This window comes from Melospiza melodia, assembly GCF_035770615.1.
Source record: "Melospiza melodia melodia isolate bMelMel2 chromosome 7 unlocalized genomic scaffold, bMelMel2.pri SUPER_7_unloc_1, whole genome shotgun sequence".
Lineage (NCBI taxonomy): Eukaryota > Metazoa > Chordata > Aves > Passeriformes > Passerellidae > Melospiza > Melospiza melodia.
In genome coordinates this window covers 2,983,184-3,002,764 of record NW_026948497.1, presented here as the reverse complement: position 1 = coordinate 3,002,764, position 19,581 = coordinate 2,983,184, and the positions used below count along the sequence as shown (strand labels likewise).

General features: G+C 50.0%; 1 pseudogene; it reads left to right on the top strand.

The window, feature by feature from the left end:
* LOC134432716 (uncharacterized) overlaps nt 1–19,581 on the top strand; it is an 899,340-nt pseudogene that overhangs the window by 700,143 nt on the left and 179,616 nt on the right.

Here is a 19,581-nt window from a genome sequence, read left to right as displayed (position 1 = left end):
AGCTTCCTGTAGGAGAATGTGCCTTGATATCTGCTCCAGTGGTTGCTGAAGCAGTGAGAATTGCTTTTGCTTGCCTGTTAGGTGCCATGGTGTCAGCAGAAGATGTTGAAGCCTTCCTGCTCAGGGCATTTCAGTGCCAGGCTCTCACAAGGACCCACAGCTGCGCGGGTTGAGCTGAGCATGGGGTGGTGACCTGTGCTGTGTCTGATTCCCCTTCCTTCCCTCCCCTGGAACAGGGTGTTGCTGTTAGACGCCACTTGTCCTGGTTGCTTCAGAGTACTTTGGAGAGGCTCCATATCTAATTTTCCTATTTTCCTGGGGCTGCCAGAACTTCAGGGTTCACTTCAGCATAGGCCTGGCCAGACATTTGACATAGAGGTACAACAGAACCGGCCTCTGTATCCCTTTTTATAATATTAATTTGTGTTACGAGTTCAGCGATCAAATCCCTTCCCAGTAAATCATGATAACAATTAGGAGCAAATAAAAATTCACGCATTTCAAACCCATCTCCCAGATCTACTTACAGTGATTGAATAAAACCATACATCTTTCCCACTTATCCCCTCACTAATTAAACATATTTTTAGCATTTTCCCCCCCTTAGGTCTAAGATTCAGAGTGCATTGAGAGGCTCCTGTGTCTACCAGGAAATGCCTCCTCTCAATGCAGACCCACCCTGAATGTTCTCAAGGGCTCCAGTGTGGAGGGTCCCTGGTGTGATGGGAGCTGTGACATCCCTGCCAATCCATGTCCATCAAGGGGTGGACTTGCTGGTCCTGAGGGTGCTGCTGTCTGTGCTTGCAGTGTCCTTGTGCCCTGCAGCTGGAGCCCTGGTTCCTTGCCAGGGGCTGTTTGGGTGGGCTCTCCCCTGCCGAGGAGGGCAATGCCTCTGCCAGGTGCTTGTGCCCGAGCCGTGCCCTGGGTGCTGGGGCCCCCTTGGGCCCTGGGGTTGATCCCTAAGGGGCTGTAGGAACTGTGCCATGGCCTTTGCCTTCAACTTGGCCTTTTGCTGCTCCCTTCTTGCACTCACCTGCTGTGCCTTTGTGCCCAAGTGCTGCAGGGCCTTCTTGTGCCCCTCCTGCAGCCCCCTCAGTGCCTGTGGGTGTTTGTCTTGCTTTACAAGAGAGGTGTCTGCTCAGGAAGGCAGAAAAAGCCTCTCTTGGAATGCAGAATGCAAACCCCCTCCCTCTTAATGTTTAGAATAGTGAAATCAAGGGACTCTAAGGCAAAGATATGGGAATAGGAATACCAGTTCTTTACTAGTGTGTATAATAAAGCAAACAAACACCAACAGCTGCGGCACTGACAGCAAACAGAGCCCGGACCCAGTCCCGGCATTTGGGCTGCGGCGCTTTCCCTTTGGGTGCAGTTCTGGGCACGGCCGGCAGGGGTGCTGGCGGCTCCCGCAGGGCGGGGCAGCACATCCCTCCCATGGGAACCTCTCTGAACGGAAATAGATCAATCCCTTCAGCTAACTCTTTCACTTTTTTACCTTCTATAGCCTTTCTCCCGTGTTTTGGGAAAGAATTTAGAGAGGGCTGCCTTTTAACTGAGCTCCTAGTGTTTCAATAAGGTGCTTCCTGTAGAGAGAGAGAGTTTCCCTGAACAGCCGGAGCTGTGGTTACCAAGGGGACGTAACTCAGAGCAGGACAGGGTCAGGGGAGGATATCCCTCTGAGGCTCGGTGGGAGTGTGGGCAGGGTCTGCTGCTGGAATCAGCAGAGGGGGATCTTCCCGTGGAGCCCGAGGCGGAGCGTGGGTAGCCCCTGCATGGCTGATGGCGGCTGATCCGGCAGCTCCCGGCAGAGCAAAGGCAGGTGGGAGAGCCCGGCAGCAGCGGCGGTGCCCAGCGCAGGTGGCACGGGCAGGGCAGCCGGGGATGGGATGGCTGGGACCCCCCCTGGGTGCGGTGGGGGTGGTGACCTTGGAGCAGGCGGCAGGACAGAGCAACCCCCATCTTCCCCAGCATGGCCGGCAGAGCGGCCGCGGTCCAGGCAGTGGGAGCAGGGCACACAAATTGAGCGACAGCGCCGGGGCAGGTGGAGCTGCCCTGGGCAGTGAGGCCGCACCTGGGATGGAAACCGGGGCAGGCAGAGCTGAGGCGGGCAGCGAGCCGGGACCCGGGACAGGCGCCTGGGCCGCAAACGGAGGGGGCAAAACCTGCAGAGGATCCCACTCTCTCATTTTTCCTCTTGTTCCCTTCCCTTTCATATCCCTTTTTCTTTTCTTGTTTTTTCTTGGAGGTTTCTGATATTTTAAACATTTTTTTCTTCTAAAATCTCGTGTCTAACATATGGCATATTCTCTTCTAGATTAAATGGGTTTTTTTACAAATAAATCCAGAGCCTAGCAAATCTAAACTTCTGCTTGGATACTTTGAAATGCTCAATGAGCTAACTCATGACCTCCAAATGTTGTTTTTCCCATCACCTCTTTATTTATCCTTTGGCAAATTAAGCATCTTTCAGTTAATTGTTTCCAAATCCAAAAATTCCAGTGCACCCATAGTTCCTTAAAAAATGATCACAAAAATCTTGAGTACCCCAGTGGGTTTTCTGATTCCTGTCTTCTAATATTTTCTTAGAAGCACATTTTATTAAGTAATTATCATCCATCATGAAGTTTCCATTTCCCTGATTTATCTTGTTCACTTCCTGTCCTGTTCAATTCTTTTTTCTCGGCTTCATAAAACTTTGGAATTTCCGGTTTTTCCTCATTTGGAGTTAATATTAACATAACTCTTTCACCTCCATTTTCTGCTGCATCCTTAGCTCTGTGATCTGCCAAATTATTTCCTCTTCTTTCTGGGGTCTTTCCCTTTTGGAGTTCCATTATATGTACTATAGCTATCTCTTTTAGGTAATTGTAATGCCTCTAAAACCTCTAAAATAAGTTCCTCATGTACTAATCCTTTTCTTCTTGAATTAAGTAATCTTTTCCCTTTCCAAATTTTTAAAGGTATGTACTACTCTAAAGGCATACCTTGAATCAATATATATAGTTCCTTTATTTTGTGTTAAATATTCTAGTGCTCTTTTTAAAGTATATAATTCACAAGTTTGAGCTTACTAGTTTAAGGTTAATTTCCCTTTTTCCATAGTTTGCATGTTTTTCCCATCGACTACTGCATACCCTGTATTTTCTCCTTTTGCAAGGAGTTGTATCTCTATTTTTTTTTCTTTTTTTCCCCCTGTGTCCAACTTACAGGTTTTCTGTCTCATTTTTCAAGATCTTATCTATTCATCTTCTGCCTCTGTTTTTCACATTCACTAACAACCTAAATACCACTTTTCTTTCAACTACATGAAGAAAAATAAAAAATCTTTTTTCTCACACTACTTTCAGTACAATACACCTCCCTCCAAGGAGATATAGTGAAGCTTAAAATACAGAATCTACATTACCTATACTTTCATTCGTCTACATTCACTCACTTTTATTTCTCATTCACTTTCACACATTCTTTCCCACCCTCAGGACACAGAGTGGATCCCTGTTGACAGAGAATCGCGGGTCCCTGTGGCCCCCCTCACCTTGGGGTTGGCCTCTGGGTCTCAGTATTTCTGGGCCTCCTGGGAGGGCCCTGACTCTGCTGCCTCCGGTGCCGTTCACCTGTGAGGCTGATTTGTGTGTCACTCACACTCTTTAGCCAGGGCCCCCTCACATGCCCTGGGGACAATGGCCCGTTTGCAGGTCACCTGTACCTTATGCCACAGCCCCCACACGCCCAGGAGAACAATGGCTTATTTGTGGGTCACACACTCCTCCTTCCACAGCCCCTCCTTCCCACCCGCCCGAGAAGCTGAGGCTGATTTTGTTTGTGACTCACTCTCACACACAACAAGACAACAATAAGGTACCTTCTGTTATAAATGATCAAATCGAGAGCCAAACCTATAGGAAAATTTAGCAAAGATTTATTAATTTGTCTGTGAGACTGAAGTTCAGTCGTCAAAACCACCACAGCCAAGGGTCAGCGTCGAGCCTGGGTTCGGTGCTGGGTGAACACGGATCTGAGCTCCGAATATCAGAGTCTCCCCCTGTTCATAAATGCTGTGTGACGCAGCGAGTTCTTTTACAGTTTATTCTGCTCGAGGCAGAGATGACCGAATGTTCTTTGTGTCTCTTCCCATACATAACCGTGTCTTTACCTGCGCAGAGGTGGACAAAGACTCAGTCCCGGTGTCTGATGTTGTCAGTAGACTCCGGGGAAGTCAGCATTCACATGCATCAGGGTGGGACTGTGGATCATTGTGGTAGCTGTATAATCGTCGGGACAAAAATCACTCTTGGCTGGACCTGGTGACCCGGGGAAGCCAGCCATTATCGCCCTGGAAGCTTCTATTCTTTCATTAAAAACCCCGATGTTTATCTCAAACAAGTCCAGGAACTAGATGTATATGAATAAGACACTGCTCCTGGCCAGGATGGTCAAAAGACATAATGTGGATTTTACAGTATTTTATACATTAATAGCATGATTTATCTCTACCATATACTACAGTTTCACATCACCTATTACAAGTTTAGGTGTTCCTTGCCAGTCCCCGTGCTCTTGGATATCCCTCAACCCAGCTGTGTTGTCCAACCCCAGATGCTCTTGAGCATATCCTCAATCCGGCAGAATTCTGCCCAACCGTTGATGCTCTTGGAATGGTAATTCCTCAATCCAGCAGGTTTTCATTCTGGATGCTCTTGGGCTCTCTTATCCCTCAAACCAACAGCATTTTTAGTAGCCTTTTTTGTCCCGTTTCCTAGTGGATTTGGCTCGGAAACTCCTCTGCTCCCTTCCTCCGAGGGGTCCACCCCCTCTCTGAGACCCAGTCCCAGTTTCCCGGGGGATTCTCTCACTCCTCTTATCACTCGCTGTGTCTCTTTACTGGCTGCTTCCCTCAAGGAAAGTTGGAAACGCAGCGTGGGAGACTCCAGCACTCACTTGGCAGGTCTGGGACAACCAGCCCTCGTCTCATTCACAGCCCAAAGCAGAGAATGAGGGGAGAAGGGAGCCCGGAAGCCCAAACAGCCCCGGCATCCCGAAATGGGGAGAGCAAAGCGGGGGGAGCTTTTGGCATTGCTGAGACTGCCAGCAGCCTGGGCAGGGTGGGCACTGAGGAGAAGGGTGACCCCCAATCCAAGCATGACCCCCAGCAGCTGGGACAGGGGGGAACCCCCGAACGCCAGAGGGGAGGAACCAGGGGCGGGGAACGCCTGGGAGGCTTTTTCAGGGCTGAATCTTGGATGTTGGGGAGGTTTTTCTGGAGCCCAGATGGCCAGTGACTTGTAGAGATGGACTTGGGCAGAGGGACTTTGGGATCTCAGCACCTCAGGACAGAGGTGCAGAGTGGCCAAGAACACCCTTGGGGGGCTCGGGAGTCCTGGAATGTTGCCAGAAGTGTCTGGTGGCAGGACTTTGATCCTACACAGGAGATGACACCTGTATGAGGACTGGGAGGATTTCACTGGGGTGAATGGTGAAGGGATAAGTTAATTAGAGTGTAAAACACAGGGTTTAGGATTTCTGTACAGGGGGGTCTAAAGAAGTAAGATGGAGGAATTGGGGCGTGTCCTGTTCTTCTTCTTCTTCTTCTTGGCCTCCATCTTCTGTGGTGATGGTGGCACTTTGGGATTGGTCTTTACTAGAAGTGCACCGGTTAATAAGAGTAGAAGGTATTGGGGAAAAATTATAAATATTGTATACGTAACTTCGGGTATAAAGATAAGTGACCGCCCCAGGGGTTGCAGAGTGTGCCCATGGCTGACTTGCTGTGCAGACCTCTGTCGGGCTGAAAGAAAATCTTTTAGATAAACAATTAATAAACTCCGAGACCGAAACAAGATCAGAAGTCTCTCCTCGTCCTTTGAAGCGCCGGGCTGTCCAAGGCCACCCTGGGCCTTTCCAGGCCACCTAAACAGCCGAGAAACCGAGCAAGTGGCATCCCTGAGCTATCTCCGGTCATAAATCAGCAAAGAGAAACAATGAAAACCGACAAGTGGCGTTCGCTGCGTGGGCTACTCCCCACCAACCCTTTCAGGGGGGGATCAGTCCTGAAGAGCTGAAGAGCTGAAGAGCTGAAAAGCCAAGAGGGCAGCCCCAATCTAGGACGAGTTCCCAGGAGAGCACTGATAGCTCCTGAGGAGAGAAGCCTGAAGAAAAAAGAAAAAGAAGAAAAAAAAACGGCCAGAAGAGTCTGCAAAAAACAGCAGTCACTGAGAATTCCATCTCTCAGCTTCTACCGAAGACAGTTCGTAGCAGAGCAGCCCGGAAAGGAACCAGGAAAGGCCCCTCTGGATCCACCCCTCGTGACCCGCTGGACGGACACTGGGAGCCTTCGGACAGCTCTGACGACAGATTCGGTGAGAAGGTCAAAAAATAAGAACATAATTGCACACTCTCCCAAGAACAACGGGAAATTTTGTCCGCCTTACAAGGCGTGGCTCAAACACACACAGAAGGGATCCCAAAGAAAGAATTAAAACAGCTATTGTTGTGGGCAAGGCTTAATTACCACTTGCCGAATCATGCCTGCTATTCGAAGTGGGGTTTTGGCAGGAAATCAATAGGCACTTATATTTCTTAGCGACAAAAAAAGACGAGACAGCGTTAAAGCTGCTCTCGCCGGCAAGAGTAATGCTAGAAAGGCATTTCAGTACAGTCGAAAAGACTGGGAGAGCAATGAAAAGTTGCGGCACCCTCGGAAGGAGGGGGGGGAGCAATGCTCCAGAAAAAAATTAGCTCTGGCCTCAAGAAGCCAGGGGGAAAGGGCTCTCGAGAAAAGAGAGCAGGAAATAATATTAAAACCCCCGGTCCCAAAACCCAGAAACCCCAGGAAGCTCCTAAAGCGTCCTGAAACTCCGGAGAGTACAGGGGAATCAGGATCGGAAGGGGGGGTGCAGGGGGCAGAGAAGGGATCGGGGGGGGCGCTTACTCGCGGGGGGCACGGCGTGGCAGCGGCGGAGCCGGCGGGGAGCGCGGGTGAAGAGATACCGGGAGACACATGTCCCGGCGCAGCTTTTGTCAGCGCGGCGCCGGGGGGTGGCGGCCGCCCTGGCCGGCAGAATAGCGGAGATGCGCGCGGCGAGCAAAACTCGCAAGAACCGGGGGGGGAGTCACATACCAGCGCGGGGGCGGTAAACACGGGCGGCGAAATGGGGAATATTGCGCAGCCCCAAAGGGCCACCGTAGTGAGACGTGGGAGGTGCGCGATTGTGACATCAGACCCGGTGCGGAGGTCCGCTCGGATTTTGGAACGCGCTTGGGTGCCGGCGGGGGGCGGGCTGTACACACCGGCGGGAGGAGCCAGGGACACAGCATCAGAGGGGGAAGAGACAGAGTCAGGGACAGACCGAGGGGAGGAAGACTCGGAGGTGGAACAAGGGGGGGAGAGTGACATCAGCTCGGGAGAGACAGGGAGCGGCTCGGAGAGCACGCATGCGCAGAGAGTAGAGCACGGGCGGGGGCGGGCCCGATCCCCTGTGACGTCTCGGGCGAGGAGGGGCTGTGCTCGGGATCCTATGTCCGAGGGGCTCCACACCCTCTTCAGACTTGCTACCTCTGGATGAAAACCCTCGGAGTTCCAGACTCATCCCTTCAAGGGAGACGTTCTGGTGTTCAAGCTCCATTCCCAGCTGAATTAAAATCCAGGCAGACACGGTCTCAAAACGAGATCACGAACACGGCAGTCGACAGGACGAGGGGCAGTCGAGCTCATGCTGTCATCCGAGCTGGGGAGGCCGGTGACAGCACCGCCTAGTGGGGGGCAAGGGTTTCGCTTGTATCTCCACAGAGCGAGGTCTGACGTGGGTGTCGGCACGACACATGAAACCATTTTGAGTGCGAGAACATGAAAACGCGGATCCGAGAAACAATGATCCAAGAAACAAAGAGACGAGTACTCAGACAGGAGTCAAGACTCAAACTGCACAAGACGACTCGGAAGAGAAATAAAAAAAAGCTAAAGACTTTGGGGGAATTTTCTCTAGGGTCTTGGATGAAAACCAGAATAATGATTTCACGCAGAAGCGGAATTATGGGTTTCATGATGCTTATGTGCATCATTCTTTCATTCATTGCAGCAAGCAATGGGGGTAATTTACCTATTACTCAACCAAGGCAAAATGTATGGGAGACTTTGGCTCAGGCAGCAAATTTAGATAGTATTTGCCTGACACATTCGAGGCCAGGAAAACCATTTTCAGCATGCATGGTTGGGTTGCCAGTGGACGAATGGCCAGTTCCAGGGCACTCCGCAGTTAACATTTCGCAGGTCATTAAAGATCCTGAGAAAGAGTGGTGTGCTTGGACACATCTACTTCCTGTGGCTTCTACAGAACCTCAGGAATTGGAGATTTTTGGGTCCATGACAATGGAACTCTGCGTGCAGTTTGAGGCTCCGAATGTCACAAAGGCGAAAACTGTCGATTTGACTCCCATTCATGAATTCTATAAGAATGCGTCAGCATGGTGTAAATATACAGAAAAAACTACCAAAGGATCGGTCCAAGTCCCAGTGCAATTGCCACGGGGTTTGTTTTTAATTTGCGGGGACAGAATTTGGCACGGCATTCCTGCTAATGCCACGGGAGGTCCATGCAGCATTGGGGAAATTTCAATGCTATCGCCTGATTTGAACATGTTAAGGGAGAGAAAATGCAAAGAAAAAAGATCAATAGAACAATATGCGGCAGATTGCAATGATAAAATATTTTCTTGGGACAAGAAAGCGAGTATTGCTACAGCAATCTTCTCACCTCAAACAGCATCAGGGGTGGCCTTGACTCAAGTCGACCGCATGGGTTGTTGGTTGAGCAAACATGCACGGTCTGTGTCTGTCTTATTGGATGACATGTTAAAAGACATCAGTGGTGTAAGACAGGCGACTCTTCAAAACAGAGCGGCGATCGATTATCTATTGCTCGCTCATGGACATGGATGTGAAGAGTTTGAAGGGATGTGCTGCATGAATCTCTCAGATCATTCAAGGTCAATTCATGAAAGTATCAAAAATATAAAAGACAGCATAAATAAACTTGGCGAGATCACAGGATCATGAATCGATCAGCTGGTAGACTTCTTTGACATCTCTCCCATTTGGAGAGGAATTTTAAGAGTAGAGTTGTATGTTTTAATAGTTCTCCTAGTCCTCATACTTGTTGTCCTATGCATATTTGCATGTTTAAAACACGCTATGAATCGGATAGCAAAAGAGGTCTTCCTGGTGCAAACAGAAGGGGGAGATGTGGGATCTCAGCACCTCAGGACAGAGGTACAGAGTGGCCAAGAACACCCTTGGGGGGCTCGGGAGTCCTGGAATGTTGCCAGAAGTGTCTGGTGGCAGGACTTTGATCCTACACAGGAGATGACACCTGTATGAGGACTGGGAGGATTTCACTGGGGTGAATGGTGAAGGGATAAGTTAATTAGAGTGTAAAACACAGGGTTTAGGATTTCTGTACAGGGGGGTCTAAAGAAGTAAGATGGAGGAATTGGGGCGTGTCCTGTTCTTCTTCTTCTTCTTCTTGGCCTCCATCTTCTGTGGTGATGGTGGCACTTTGGGATTGGTCTTTACTAGAAGTGCACCGGTTAATAAGAGTAGAAGGTATTGGGGAAAAATTATAAATATTGTATACGTAACTTCGGGTATAAAGATAAGTGACCGCCCCAGGGGTTGCAGAGTGTGCCCATGGCTGACTTGCTGTGCAGACCTCTGTCGGGCTGAAAGAAAATCTTTTAGATAAACAATTAATAAACTCCGAGACCGAAACAAGATCAGAAGTCTCTCCTCGTCCTTTGAAGCGCCGGGCTGTCCAAGGCCACCCTGGGCCTTTCCAGGCCACCTAAACAGCCGAGAAACCGAGCAAGTGGCATCCCTGAGCTATCTCCGGTCATAAATCAGCAAAGAGAAACAATGAAAACCGACAAGGGACCTTCAAACTCAGTGTGTTTTGGGGAAGATGAAACAGGAAAGCCTTATAAATACGATTGTCTGGCAAAAGATTTTGTGAAGATAAAAAGTATAAGGAGGATTAAAATGAAAGCAAGCTCTGAGATACTTCAGTTAGTGAACAACTGGAAAACAATGGTGTGGCCAAACTGAAGGTAATGCCCTTTTGATGAAACAATTCCCTCTGCTTGATGACAGATCCAAGGGTCAGAGCAGACCTTACTAGCTCAATAGAAGGGATCCGAAGAGGAGTTATTAGGGTTTAAAATGTAACACAGTGTGGTGATGTAATGATTTTTACAGGCTGAATGTAAATGCTGTAGGATTTGTCTCTTGTACTAGATTGGTTAGTGAGAAATAGAATATTCAACACAGAAGAAGATTGATTGTATGGTAACGGGAACCTTACTCTCATATACTCTTCCCCTCTTACTCTCTCACCCTCTAACCCTCTCTACCCGTCTCTTCTCTCAGGCCTGCTCCGAGCTGTGCCTGGCAGCTCCAAGCAGGGCCCTGCACCCAGGCCCTTTGCAATGAACCGCAAGTTCCACGACCTGGCTGCAGAGCTCACTCGTCTCTGTCCGTTCCTACCGTCCTACCCCCCGACACTCCTACAAATGTGCTCATCCCTTGTTTTCCCCAAACCAGGATTTCCCATTGCCAAGGCCTGGGACGCTGCAAGGAAGAGGAAGATGCCCCGGGACACTGAGACTGGTGAGGAGGAAGTCAGTGCCCCTTTCCCCTCTGTGCTGCTCCATCTCCCAGCCCAGCACGGCCCCGGGTGCAGCTCAGCCCTGGGGGATCTCCTTGCCCTTGCCTGTGGCACGGAGGCGAATCCCATCCTGTCCTTGTCCTTCCTCACCCAGAGCAGGAGCTGAGCATGGAGAGCAGGGAGGACAAATGCCCGCGGCAGAACCTGGTGGAAGAGGCCGTTTTGAGCGGCTCCACGGTGCAGGAAGCCAACGGGGAGGAAAAGCCGTGGAGATGCCGCACGAGGCGGGGCTGCAAACGCAGCTGGCGGGGATCTGAGGGGTAAAGAGCCAGCCTGGGCCGGGAAGGCGGCCGGAGACGGAGCCAGAGCTGGGAGCTGGTGCTCCATGAGCAGCTCCATGATGGGGAGAAGCCCCACACGTGCGTGGAGTGTGGGAAGAACTTCAGGCGGAACTGCGACCTGATTGTGCACCACAGGATCCACACTGGGGAGAAGCCCTATGAGTGTGGGGAGTGTGGGAAGAGCTTCAGCCAGAGTTCCCACCTGATCAGGCACCAGAGGATCCACACTGGGGAGAGGCCATACAAGTGCTCCGAGTGTGGGATGTGCTTCAGCCAGAGCTCCGGCCTGATCACGCACCAGAGGACCCACACTGGGGAGAGGCCCCACGAGTGTTCCAAGTGTGGGAAGAGGTTTAAGAACAGCTCCTGTCTCCTCCAGCACTTTTGGATGCACAGGGAGGTGAGGCCTTTCCAATGCCCCGACTGTGGGAAGGGATTCAAGCACAACTCCACCCTCATCACCCACCGGCGCATCCACACTGGGGAGAGGCCCTACGAGTGTGATAAATGCAAGAAGAGGTTTCCGACCAGCTCCAGTGTCCTCCTGCGCTATTGGATTCACACAGAGGAGAGGCCCTTCAACTGTCCCGACTGCGGGAAGGGATTCAAGCACAACTCCCACCTCATCAGGCACCGGCGCATCCACACTGGGGAGAGGCCCTACGAGTGTCCCCAGTGTGGGAAGAGCTTCTCCAGCCGCTCTAGCTTGACCCAACACCAGCGGAGGCACCGCTAAGGGAAGCCCTGTGAGTGCCCCGACTGCGAGCAGAGCTTCGTGCACTGCTCCAGCTCCATCCCCCACTGGAGGAGGCACTTTGGGCACAGCCCTGGTCACTCACATTCCCTGTGATCCATGTTGACAACACACCTGGCTGCTTCTACTTTTTGTTTGGCCTTAATTTTCCTCTATTCTCCATCTTTTTGCACTGCAAAAGCCAAGAGGAATGGATCTGTCACCTCAAAATCACTCAAATCCCAGTGAAAACAGCTCAATCTGACCCCAAAAAGAGCTCAAACCCACCTCAAAAAACTCAATCCCATGCCAATTTCACTCAATTCCGCAGCCATCAGGCTGAGATGAGGTTGGGAAATGATTTAGAGTCATGGGGTCTCAATCAGAGTGGTGGGATGGAAATTGTGTGGGCTGGGTGTGTGGGATGTATTTGACAGCAAATAAATCTCTGAGACTTATTGATTTCTCTCCCGTTCATGTTCAGTCTGTTGCAGTTCTGTTTGCAGAGTGCCGCCTTCTCAGCTCATTGTCTCTGTGTCCCCTTTTCTCTCCTGTCTCTCTTTGCCTGCTCTGTTTCTCTCTCAGTGTCTCCATGGGCCCACGGACCACCAGAACCCTGCCCTGATTTAATTGACCCAGGCACCCGCAGAGACCCTCCCTATATTTAAGTGCCTCAGGGACCACCCAATACCCTCCCCTGATTTATTGCCCCAGTGCCCACCAAAGACTCTCTCCTGATTAAATTGACCCCTCCCCTGATTTAATTTACCTATCCCTGTTTTAATTCCCCTTCCCCTGATGTAATTGACCCCTGCCCTGATTTAGATGACCACTCTGTCCCCACAGACCCTCCCCTGATTATTTATTATTTTATTTCCCAATTATTATTTTAATTCCCAGTCCCAGGAGCTGAACTCCTGAAGGCTGGCAGGGAAATGTCTCTGTAGGATTTTGCTCCATTTCCCTTCAAGGGCGGGAACATATTTTCCTGGCTCGGAACTGGAATTGCAAACTTCTGGAATGTGTGCAGGGCAACACGGACTGGGATCAAACATGGACTAGGATCAAATAGGGATTGGGATCAAATATGGACTAGGGCCAAACAGGGACTTGGATCAAATAGGGACTGGGATCAATAGGGACTGGGATCAAATATGGACTGGGGTCAACTATTCACTGGGATCAATTATTGATTGGAATCCTACAGTGTGAGATAAACTGGACTGAGCTTATATAGACTGGGATCAAATACAGGCTGGGATCAAATATGAATTGGGATAAAAAATGGACTAGGATCAAATATGGACTAAAATCAACTATGGACTGGGATAAACTGGACTGGGATCAAATGTGGACTCGGATCAACTTTGGACTGGGATCAAATATGGCCTGGATAAAATATGACAGATTTTATGGACTGGGATCAAATGTGGACTAGGATAAGCTATGGACAGGGATCAAATATGGACGGGGATCAAATATGGATTGGGATCAAATGGACTGGGTTCCTACAGACTGGGATAAACTGGACTGAGATTATATAGATGTCGTAGTTTGAGAGGAAGTTAGTTTCCTGGGATAGGAAGTGGTCAGGCCAATAGGTGCTCACATTTGAATACTGGCACCTGGTTTGGCCACTGGGGACATTGGATACGCCTCTGAGAACACAGGGGTTAAAAAGCAGAGCACTCCCGGGGGAAGCTCTCTTGGGTTCCAGCGAGGGAAGCAGGTTGGACCGCCCCTGCCCAGTTCCTGGCTGGTTTGGGGCTGGGTGAGGTAGGCCTGGCCCGAGGATGGAAGGGTGGAAGAGCACGGAGAGGCATCGGGCAGCCACACCTCCCCCCCAGGAGACAGAGAAAGAGAGACAGAGCGCCTGTGCCACCGTGAAATTTGATATCCTGTGCTGGCAGCACAGCCGGAGGAGAAGGGCGGGGGGGGGGGGGGGGGGGATGCAGCCTCTTGTAGGAGCTTTGGGTGGGCAGAGCCCGAGCTTTTAACCCTTTTTTGGACAAGGAAATCTTTGCAGAACATTACCCTTTCCTAGAGCAGAGATAAGAGATGAAATGGAGGAAGGAAATGTGCAAGTGTGAAGGTCTGGGCAAGTGAAAGATGTCGGGAGAGTAGAGAAGAATCTTAGGTGGGAAGAGATGATGGAGTGGCCTTAGCTGGACTTTTCCTGTATAGCCATGGACAGAACCATGTTTCCTGTGACACAGAGACTGCATCCAGGGGGAGGCAATGGCTCAGAGCCAAGAGGGTTCAGCGTTGGTACCCCTCGGCCCCAAGGGGTGAAATTTGGGGGGGATAGGTGTCCCAAAGGTGTGACTGTGCCCTTTTTGGAACGGGACAAAGCATCCTTAAAAGGACAACCCTAGAAGCAGCTCTGGTCCATGTGCAGTGGTGAGAGCGCTGGACATGGAAGGAAGATGTCACGACGGCAGATGTTCTCAGGGCGGTGCCACGAGTGACGTGGAAACACACGAGGTTTCAGTGGTGTTTCCTGGGGAAGCCTATGGCACAAGAGGGACTCCTCCCCTCTTGATGAACTGAGAATTGATTACCTAAAGCATGGTGATGGACCGAGAGTTGGAGATTTGGGGGGTAGATGTATTGGAAATTTGATGGGAGGGGGAGGAAATGTTTCTGGAAAGTTTTCATTTTCCCTGTGTGTTTCTTGTTACTTAGAGTTGTAGTTTAGTTAATAAAGGTTTCTTTTCTTTATTTCTAAGTGGGGGCCTGCTTTGCTTATTCCTGGTCACATCTCACAGCAGACACCAGGGAGCATATATTTTCATGGGGACACTGGCGTTGTGCCAGCATCAAACCGTGACACCTACGCTGCCAGTTGGCCTTTTTCCACCTCTCCAGCCATCCCCACAGAACATTGGCTACTGTCCATGAATCAGTGTAGAGGTAGAGCTTTGGCCATTTCTCTCCCTTAGCAATGTCCAGGGCCAGCTGAACAGCTTTGAGTTCTGTAAGTTGACTTTATCCACCTTCTCCTTCAGCAGCCTCTGCAACATGTCATGTGGGGCTCCATATGGCTGCTTTCCACTTCTGGTTCATCCCTGCAATGTGACAGGAACCATCAGTAAAAAGAGCGTAGCGCGTTTCCTCTGGGGGCAGTTGGTTATGGGGAGGAGCCTCTTCAGCCCGTGTCACTGGTTCTTGTTGCTCTTCATCAGTAAGACCAAAGTTCTCACCTTCCAGCCAGTTTGTAATTATCTCCAAAATCCCACGGTGATTCAGGTTTCCAGTACGGGTGCACTGTGGGATAAGAGCAATCCGTTTACTCCATGTAGCGTCAGTGGTGTGGTGGGGGGTGGGAACCTTTCCTTTGAACATCCACCCCAGCACCGGTAGTCGGGGTGCCAGGAGGAGTTGTGCTTCCGTGCCAATCACCTCTGAGGCAGCCTGGACTCCTTCATAGGCAGCCAATGTTTCCTTCTCTGTGGGAGTGTAGTTGGCTTCTCACCCTCTGTAGCTTCGACTCCAAAATCCCAGTGGTCGGCCTCGAGTCTCCCCAGGCACCTTCTGCCAAAGGCTCCAGGACAAGCCATGGTTCCTGGCTGCAGAGTAGAGCACGTTCTTCACCTCTGGTCCTGTCCTGACTGGGCTGAGGGCAACTGCATGAGCAATCTCCTGCTTGATCTGTGCAAAGGCTTGTTGCTGCTCAGGGCCCCAGTGGAACTCGTTCTTCTTGCAGGTGACCAGGTAAAGAGGGCTCATGATCTGACTGTACTCAGGAATGTGCATCCTCCAAAAACCTATGGCACCTAGGAAAGCTTGTGTTTCTTTCTTATTGGTGGATGGAGACATCACTGTGATCTTGTTGATTATGTCTGTAGGAATCTGATGCCATCCATTAATAAGGCCTCCGATCAGCCTTATCATGAAGCAGAGCCTTGGTGCTCAGGATCTCAGTCCCTGAGGAGGGACCGGGTCCCGAAGCCAGCTCAGGCCAATGCCGGGGGGCTACCTTTCTAGCAAGCCTGGTGATATTCAGCTCTACAGTGATTAGCAGCTCTTAGGACCTCATCTCTTTGCTTGCTGGGTAGTGGAGCCCCGGGCTTGAGGCAGCAGCAGACGGAGAGAGGAGAAGGAGAAGGCAAAAGCTGTTCCACAGAGAAGGCTTTATTTGGGGGTCCGCGAAGGGTCTCAGCTCTTCTTCTTCTGAGCTAGTAGGGTACAGCATGCTACTTTTATAGGCTTGGCAAGTATCCCAACTTGACCAATGGCAAGGGATTAGGGGGACCATAAAATGACCGATAGGTAAAGGCCACCATGGCATTGCCTTACATGGTTATAAAGACAGTTTATAGGGCAGATGTCCATGGAGTCAGGAAGTTTCCTTGCTGCTGTGTCAGCATTCCTTTTGTTAGATTCTCCATGGTGCTTTTGCTAAATGTATGGGGTTTACTACAGTCCATCTTGCCACTTCCCTCCCAGGAACTGAATCTCATCAGCTGGTCCCTTTACCTTGACTTTTTCATGGCAAAACCAGCTCCCAGGGGGATTTGGATGATTTCCTTCCTTTCTCAAACACATCCACAGCTGTGTTCCCCCACACAATGATGTCATCAATATACTGCAGATGTTCTGGAGCCTCTCCCCTTTCCAGTGCAGCTTGGATCAGTCCATGGCAGATGGTGGGGCTGCGCTTCCACCCCTGGGGTAGTCGGTTCCGGGTGTACTGCACTCCCCTCCATGTGAAAGCAAACTGAGGTGCATTGTGCTGCCAGAGGACTGGAGAAAAATGTATTGGCAATGTCTATAGTGGCAAAGCACTTTGCTGCCTTGGACTCAAGCTCATACTGGAGCTCTAATATGTCAGGCACAGCAGCGCTCAGTGGTGGAGTCACTTCATCCAATGCACGATAGTCCACAGTCAATCTCCACTCTCCTTCAGATTTTCGCACAGGCCAAATGGGGCTGTTGAAGGGTGAGTGGGTCTTGCTGACCACCCCTTGGCTCTCCAGCTCTTGGATTATCTTTTGAATGGGGATCACAGCATCTCAAGTGGTTCTATACTGTCGTCGATGCACTATGGAAGTGGCAATTGGCGCCTGTTGCTCTTCTCCCTTCAGGAGTCCTACTGCACATGGGTTTTCTGACAGTCCAGGCAAGCTGTTCAACTGCTTGACATCCTCTGTCTCTACAGCAGCTATTTCAAATGCCCATCTGAGTCCCTTTGGGTCTTTGAAATAGCCACGTCAGAGGAAGTCTATACCTAAAATGCATCGGGCTTCTTGGCCAGTCACAATAGGGTGTTTCTTCCATTCATTTCCAGTCAGGCTCACCTCAGCTTCCACCAAAGTAAAATCCTGTGATCCCCCTGTCACACCAGCAATAGAAACAGACCCCGTCCCCACATGGAATCCTTCCGTAAGCCACGAAGGTCCTTCAGGGAAAAGGACTCAATATTTGCATCTGATCTTGCACCTGCTGCTTTGACTCCTGATTTTATGTCAGGAGGCATTGAGGTTCCTTCATCATCATCATCCTCGTCATCCACTGGTCAATTGGTCTTTTCCGTGCATTTCCCACTTCTAGTACTGGCAGCAACAGCCATTGGTTCAGGATAATTTTCTGGTTTAGCTGCTGGCTTAGGCTCACTATCTGGTTTAGCTGCTGGCTTCGAGCCTGGGCTGTTGGCTGCAGCCTGAGTCACCGGGATAGTTGCTGATTTATCTCCCTGCCCCCCTGCCTCTGTCTGCTGCCCGACAGGATCTAGCAGTGAGCAATGAGCACAAGCCAGGGCCCAGCTCACTGCAATGACCTTCCTCTCCTTAGGCTCATCCTGGTACTTCTCTTTCAGATATTTTCCCACCTCAGCTGGGTTCTGAATTTGCTCATGGGGAAAATCCCAGACTATAGGGTCAGAGAATTCCTTCAGGATTTGGACCATATCCTTCCATTTCCCACACCACTTAGGATTTTCCACACCGGGGTCTACTCCTGAGTCAGGAGTCTCATCAGCCCGTCTAGAAATCTCAGCCCTCATCCTATAGAAGCAGCAGGCTGTATAGAGGAAGGTTACCAGATTGAATACCAGAAAGATGGTCTCTTTAACGTTCAGGGGAAACTCAACATCAACTCAACATCTGTTGCAATAGTGATGCCACAGATTCATAGGAGAAGAAGGAAAGCAAAGGCTGAAAAGCCTCATCCCCTGCTGCTCCTCCTCTAATAAACTGGATGCATAACCATAGCCATGAACCATTCATACCTGGGGCAGACCTCAGCATGTTTATAAACTTTTTACACATGATTACCACCAAGCCCATCAGGATAGCTATTCTGGTCACTGCCCCTCTGCTATAAAAACTACATATTAGGGACAATACTAGAGCTATTTCTGGGTAAGAAAATAAACCTAGGGACCACGGAGTTATTAAAATCTCAAAAAACCCTCGGGACCAGAAATGCATGCAAGCCTTCACCCCAACAGACATTATGAATTCAAAAAGCATGGCTATTGACTGCTTTATACAAACACAGAGTAATGGCAACCAAAATGCACTCAAAACAGGGTTTTTCCACTCTCGCTCAAGCCCCACGTGTTGGGTGCCAAATTTTGTCCTGGTTTAGGGCAAATTTGGTAGAGAATCTCCAAAGGGGGTCCCTCCAGAAAGCAAACCCACACGGCCCCTCCCCGCAACCGGTTTGGGAAGGATTCCTCAGAGAGAAGTGGAAAGAACCTGTTTATTTAACAGGCACAGCACCCCCAGCACACAGAATGAACAATACCGGATGACACCACTCTGAAAAAGGTGACAAATTCAGAAAGTCTCTCTCAGGGGTGGTCGCTCTGTTCTCAGTCCCTCCGGCGCTGGGGCAGCTGCTGCAGCCACAAGGTGCAAACTCTCGATGTTCCCAGGTCCCACTCCGGAGCAGGTTTGAGATGGTCGAAAAAGAGGAGAGGACAAACAGTCCAGGAAGGAATTTGGACTGTTTAGCTAAACTAGTTAATGAGCAGGAGCAAAAGCAAGCAGAAGCAAGAGCAGAGAGAGAGAGAGCGAAGCAAAAAGCAAAAGCAGCAAAATCAAGACCTGCAGTCTCTCTGTGTCCCGCCAGGCTGATAAGAATCCCAAACAAAACTTTCACTCTTCGGAGCCAGTCTTAAAGGCACAGAACATGATATCCAGCATTAAGAGAACACATGAATGGGGACACAAGCATCATAACATCACCCTAGGACACCTTCAAAATCTGGTGCAGGAGCAGTTGGACCAGGGTCATCTGGAGACTTCTACCAGTCCCTGGAACACTCCTATCTTCTGCATCAAGATAAAATACAGGAAATAGAAGTTGTTACAAGGCCTCCAAAAGGTCAATGCCATGATGGAAAGCATGGGAACATTGCAGGCGGGCATGCCATTGCCCACCATACTTCCTGCAAACTGGCCGGTCCTCATCGTGGATCTGAAGGATTGTTTTTTGCAATTCCTTTGCATCCTGATGACAGACCAAAATTTGCCTTCTCGGTGCCAGCAATTAACAATGCTGAGCCCACACAGCGATATCAATGGAAAGTTTTGCACCAAGGAATGCGAAATTCTCCGGCCATATGCCAATGGTATGTGGCCTGTGTCTTGTCTGGAGTTCACAAGCAGTTTTCTGATGCCCATCTTTACTACTATATGGACGACATTTTAGTGGCTGCATCCAGGACGAGCTGCTGAGGATTAAGCCTCAGTTGCTCAATGCTTTGTATTCTCATGGGCTGCAGGTGGCTCCAGAAAAGGTTCAACAACGACCTCCTTGGAAGTATTTGGGGGTCAAAATTCTGGAATAGACAATCCAACACCAGGAGGTGCAATTTGTACATTTGGTGAAGACACTGAATCTG